Here is a 6,625-nt window from a genome sequence, read left to right as displayed (position 1 = left end):
GTCAGGGTGTTTCCCTTCATGAACTTGCCCAAGCCTAGGAAAACTGGGGTCCCCTTTCCAACCTAAAATCGGGGGGAGAATCTTGTATCACTGTGACCAGAGGAAGAAAGCTAATACTTTGAAGACAGTATAGGGTTGATGAGAAAAAGCCTGGATCCTTCATGACATGTTAAGGCATTGAACAAATCCTAGAAATTTTAGGTCTCTATTTCTGTGACATAATTAAGAACAAGCAGAAAACCTTGGTGTTTAATTTACAGATAAGTATGTCTTGCAACTGAATGGTTTAAGGAAAAACAAAAGTAAAGCTTTTTTTTTTTTTTGAGACAGTCTCACTTCGTGGGCACCTTCAGAGTGCTATGGCGTCACAGCTCACAGCAACCTCAAACTCCTAGGCCCAATTGATTCTCCTGCCTCAGCTCCCCAAGTAGCTGGGACTACAGGCACCCACCACAATGCCCGGCTATTTTTTTTTTTTTTTATAGAGACAGAGTCTCACTTTGTCGCCCTCAGTAGAGTGCTGTGGCGCCACAGCTCATAGCAATCTACAGCTCTTGGGTTTAGGTGATTCTCTTGCCTCAGCCTCCCGACAACGCCCAGCTATTTTTTTGTTGCAGTTGTTTAGCTGGCCCAGGCCGGGTTCAAACCCACTACCGTCGGTGTACGTGGCTGACGCTATAAGCACTGTGCTATTGTTGCTGAGCTAAGAGGCTTCTTTATGTAAAAGATGAGGGGAGAGATGCGACACTGCAATGGCTTAAGCCTGTAATCCTAGCACTCTGGGAGGCAGAGGCAGGTGGACTGTCAGCTCACGGGTTGGAGATCCTGCCTCTAAAAATAGCCAGGTGTTGTGGCAGCGGCTGTAGTCCCAGCTTCTTGGGAGGCTGCTGCAAGAGAATTGCTTGAGCCCAAGAGTTTGAGGTTGCTGTTAGCTGTGACGCCATAGCACTCTACACAGGGCTACAAAGTGAGATTTTTGTCTCAAAAAAAAAACAGGCGGGAAGGCTTGGCGCCTATGGCCCAAGCAGCAAAGGCGCCAGCCATGTACACCAGAGCTGGCAGGTTCGAATCCAGCCACAACCTGGCAAACAACAATGACGACTGCAACAAAAAATAGCCGGATGTTGTGGCGGGCGCCTGTAGTCCCAGCTACTTGGGATGCAGAGGCAGGAGAATCCCTTGAGCCCAGGAGTTGGAGGTTGCTGTGAGCTGTGATGCTACTGCATCCTACGCAGGGCGACAGCTTAAGGCTCTGTCTCAAAAAAAAAAAAACAAGAAAAGGAGGGAAGGGAGAAGGAGAGAAAAGAGATTCAAATACCGAGGCAGATAGCACCCCTGTCACCTAGATTCTGCAAGAGACTAAGTGCCTGCAATACCTGAGGTCATAAAGAAATGAGAAGTTTTGGGCAGCGCCTGTGGTTCAGTGGGTAGGGCGCTGGCCTCATATACCGAGGGTGGCGGGTTCAAACCCAGCCACGGCCAAACTAATAAAAAATAGCTGGGCATTGTGGCGGGCTGTAGTCCCAGCTCCTCGGGAGGCTGAGGCAAGAGAATCGCCTAAACCCAAGAGCTGGAAGTTGCTGTGAACTATGACACCATGCCAGCCTACTGAGCACGACAAAGTGAGACTGTCTAAAAAAAAAGCAAAAGAATTGAAGCATCAGTTGAATAATTTTATTACTGTACACTGGAAATGCTTCCATGACAGTTTATATTGCACTGGGAAACCCATGATTACTACATTAGCGAGACTTCCACAGGCTTCTGGCTTCCCAGGGTCAGAGCATCTATGGTACCTTAACAGTCGGGTACGATCAGTGAGGTCCCATATTTGGGATTTGATGGCATTTCCCAAATATATTGGTTCCTAGGGCTGCTGTTAAGAAATCACCACAGGGTGGCGCCTGTAGCTCAGTGAGTAGGGTGCCGGCCCCATATACCAAGGGTGACAGGTTCAAATCCGGCTCCCGCCAAACTGCAACAACAACAAAATAGCTGGGTGTTGTGGCAGGCACCTGTATTCCCAGCTGAGACAAAAAAAAAAAAAAAAATCACCACAGATTTGGCAGGTTAAAACAAAAATCAAGATGTCAGAAGGTTCAAACTGTGGCTCTAGGGGAGTGTCCCTTGCCTCTTTTAGTGCCTGGTATTTTGCATTTTTCCATCTATCTTAGCTTAGGGCCACATCACTGCAATTTCTTCCTCTATCTTCACATTTCTTTCTCATCTATGTCTTGTTTTTTGTTGTTGAGACAGTGTCACTATGTCACCGTGGCATCACAACTCAGTAACCTCAAACTCTTGGGCTTAAGCGATTCTCTTGCCTTAGCCTCCGAAGTAGGTGGGACTACAGGCGCACGCCACAACGCCCAGCTTTTTTTTTTTTTTTTAGACACAGAGTCTCACTTTATTGCCCTCGGTAGAGTGCCATGGCATCACACAGCTCTTAGCAACCTCCAACTCCTGGGCTTAGGCGATTCTCTTGCCTGAGCCTGCTGAGCAGCAGAGACTACAGGCACCTGCCACAACGCCCAGCTATTTTTTTGTTGCAGTTTGGCCCCGGCCTGGTTTGAACCACCACCGTAGGTATGTGGGGCCAGCGCCCTACCCACTGAGCCACAGGCACCGCCCAACGCCTGGCTATTTTTGTTGTTGTAGTAGTTGTTTGGCAGGCCCTGGGCTAGGTTTGAACCCCCAGCCCACAGTTTGAAACTTCTGACATCTTTCTCAGCCCTGGTGTATGTGTATGTGGCTGGCATCCTAGCTGCTGAGCTGCAGGCACTAAGCCTCCTCTGTGTCTCTTGTTACTCATAAAGAAACCTGACATGGGCGGCGCCTGTGCCACAGTAGGGCACTGGCCCCATATACTGAGGGTGGCGAGTTTGAACCTGGCCCTGGCCAAACTGCAACAAAAAAAAAATAGCTAGGCATTGTGGTGGGCGCCTAGAGTCCCAGCTACTCAGGAGGCTGAAGCAAGAGAATTGCCTAAGCCTAAGAGCTGGAGGTTGCTGTGAGCTCTGATGCCAAAGCATTCTACCGAGGGCGACAAAGTGAGACTCAGTCAATAAAAAAAAAAAAAAAAAAAAACCGAAATGGGAATTAGGGTGCATCCTGGTAATCAAGATGGTCCCCTCATTTCAAGACCCTTTTTCCAAATAAAATGACAGAGGTTTCAGGGATTGAAAGTGGACCTGTCTTTTTGAAGAACACCAACCAACCCTCCAGTACGCTCGCTGGCTCTCCAAAATTAGTGTCAGTCTTGTGCAAAATACTCTGTATGCCAACATTGCCAAGTTTCACCCTATTACAGAGTCAACTTTAAGTCTAAAATCATACCTAAATATCATTAGCTCTACAGTGCCAAATCTCATCATCTAATAATGTTAATCTGGATGAGTGAGACTCTGGATATGATCCATGCTGGGGCACAATTCCTCTCCATCTGAGGACCTACTGAACTATTAGAAAAATAAGCTACTGGGCCAGGCAAGGTGGCTCATGTCTGTAATCCCAGCACTTCAGATGCCAAGGTGGGTGGATTGCCTGAGTACACAGGTTCGAGATCAGCCTCAGCAAGAGGGAGACCTCATCTCTACAAATAGCTGAGAGGTCTGGCGGATGCCTCCCAGCTACTTGGCATCCTAGCTGCCCAAGGCCAAACTCTTGGGCTTAAGCGATTCTCTTGCCTCAGCCTCCCAAGTAGGTGGGACTACAGGCACAAGAGAGGCAAGAGAATCGCTTAAGCTCAAGAGTTTGAGGTTGCTGTGAGCTGTGACGCCATGGCCCTCTATCAAGGGCTACAAAAGGAGACTCTTTCTCAAAAAGAAAAAAAGAAAAGCGGCGCCTTTTGAGGAGCCGGTGCTGGGTTCAAACCTGTGACCCTCAGTATATGGGGCAGGTGCCCTACCCACTGAGCCACAGGTGCAGCCAGGAAGCCCCCACTTTTATCTTTGCTATTGGATAAGAAACTTACAGAGTAAGTTTCAACTGTAACATGAATAAAAGTTTTCCAAATGATGGGAAATGAGTAATATCCATTTGCCAAAGTTGACTAGGTAATAGGCCGCGTAGATATACACAGAAGTCAAAAACGGAGATGTCCTGGGCAGAAAGGGCAATTTTACTATTTGACGAGCTTCTTCACGCCTAAGATGAAATTGAGGCGGAGGGCAGCAGCGTTTCGATTATGAATAGCATGAGATAGTTCCGCGGAGGATTGAGAAGTTACTGGAAAAAGATTAAGTGTGTTTACCAGCTAAAGCGTTGCCTTGAGGCAATGGACTTGGAAGAGAAGAATGAGCTTGGAGGTGTCCCACAAAACATTGTCCTGGGTGTACACAGATAAGTTCCTGTAAATGAAGAAATTGATTAAACAAAGATTCATCTGTGGTATGTCCAATAAGAGCTGTTCCAGTATGGCTAAAACGCCTATTAAATATTTGCTGTGAGTGTAAATGTTGAAGTCTGGGAGAAGTGAGTGAAAGCCATAACAACAGCGTGTAGTTCCACACGTTGAGCTGAGGAATAAGTTTTTTTCAGTGAAAAAGTCATTGTCAATGACCATACTTGCAATACCTGAAGTAGAGCCATCTGTGAAAAAGGTAGGGACTTGAGGGATTGGTTGGAAAAAAATAGTAGAAGGAAAAAGAAGTGATGGAAGCAAACTGAACAATTTTATGTGGTGGGTAATGACAGTCCACTTGGTCAGTGAAATTAGCAAAGGCAGTTTGCCACCAAAATGGTATTTCCCAAAGCCACTGCTGTTGGTCAACAGAATAAGGGACAATGATAAATGCAGGGTCCTGTCCTAGGAGTTGCTAAAGTCGTTGGCAACCTTTAAGAATTAAAGTAGCGATTATCTCATAATAGGATTTTGGTGTTGTTCCCAAATGTATCTACTTTAAAGGGCTGAATGACTGTGTCACCATAAAGCAGTGAGAGTATGAATAGTAGGGAATATTAGTAGACAGACAGGAAAGTTGGGATCAACGTGGGAAAGTTGCGCTTGCTGTAGGGCTCTCTCTACTTTAGCTAGGGCTCTGATTGCTGCAGGAGTTAACAGGAAGAAAGATGAGTTGGACCTTTAGGAATATCAAAAAGAGGCTTTAAATCTCTAGTAGTAAATTTTAATGAAGGGCAGAGCCAATTAATATCTCCTAGCAACTGCTGAAAATCATTTAAAGTAGTGAGTTTTTTAGGGTGGATTTGAAGTTTTTGCGTCGGATGTCTGTCCTCCAGTGAGTTGACTTAAATAAGAAAAAGGAGGGAGACTTTGTATTTTTCCTGGGCTATACATAATCTAAAAGCAGTTAATAAGTTCTGTATATGAGCGAGGATGATTGTTAATGTAGAAGAATCAGGGTGAGCACGGAGAATATTATCCATATAGTGGATAATGTAAGCAGTAGGAAATTGAGTATGAATTGGCAAAATTGCGGTAGCAATAAATTCTTGACCTAAGGCGGGGCTATTAGCTATCCATTGTGAAGGACTGTTTACTGATATGGCGCAGGAGTTCTGAAATTAGAAGGTAAACTGAAAGTAAAATGTTTGTAATTGCCAGGGTGAGGTGGAATAGTAAAAAAGAAATCTTTTAAGTTTATAATCACTGGGGAATAGTGCCACAGAATAGCTGTTAGGGATGGAATTCTTTTATTTTTTTTCTTTCTTTTTGCATTTTTTGGCCGGGGCTGGGTTTGAACCCGCCATCTTTGGCATATGGGACCAGCGCCCTACTCCTTTGAGCCACAGGAACTGCTTCAGGAGATGGAATTCTTGGTGAAAGAAGTCTTATAACTTTCAGAGTTTTATTAACAGTTCTAGGGTATTGTAAACAGAACGGGCAGGGAGAAGTTAAAGTTGGGCAATTTTTTTTTTTTTTTTTTTTTTTTGTAGAGACAAGAGTCTTACTGTACCGCCCTCCGGTAGAATGCCGTGGCATCACATGGCTCACAGCAACCTCTAACTCTTGGGCTTACGTGATTCTCTTGCCTCAGCCTCCCGAGCAGCTGGGACTACAGGGGCCCGCCACAACGCCTGGCTATTTTTTTGTTGCAGTTTGGCCCGGGCTGGGTTTGAACCCGCCACCCTCGGCATATGGGGCCGGCGCCCTACTCACTGAGCCACAGGCACCACCCGAGTTGGGCAATTTTTATATCAGAAGAGATAGTGATCAAATTTTGAGTAGTATGAGCCATGATTTTTATTTATTTATTTATTTATTTATTCATTTGGACATAACTAGAGTCAATTACTCCTGGCAAAACAAAAAGACCTTCTAATAGGCTGGGCATGGTGGCTCATGCCTGTAATCCTAGCACTCTGGGAGGCTGAGGTGGGTGGATTGCTTGAGCTCACGAGTTCAAAACCAGCCTGACCCAAAGTGAGACCCCATCTCTATAAAAATAGAAAAACTGAGGCAAGAGGATCGCTTGAGCCCAAGAGTTGGAGCTTGCTGTGAGCTATGATGCCACAGCCCTCGACTCTGTCTCAAAAAAATAAAGACCTTCTATAGATAAACTACTGCATCTTAAAAAGAAGTTTCACAGTACTTTTAGGTAAAGGTCCATAAATGCCTGTTGGGATAGCCTGAGGGCCCATTTCTGGTGGTGGGACTGAGGTTTAA

This window comes from Nycticebus coucang, chromosome 10 (assembly GCF_027406575.1).
Source record: "Nycticebus coucang isolate mNycCou1 chromosome 10, mNycCou1.pri, whole genome shotgun sequence".
Classification (NCBI taxonomy): Eukaryota; Metazoa; Chordata; class Mammalia; order Primates; family Lorisidae; genus Nycticebus; species Nycticebus coucang.
The sequence above is the reverse complement of the archived record's forward strand: the minus strand, read 5'-3'. Positions refer to the sequence as shown.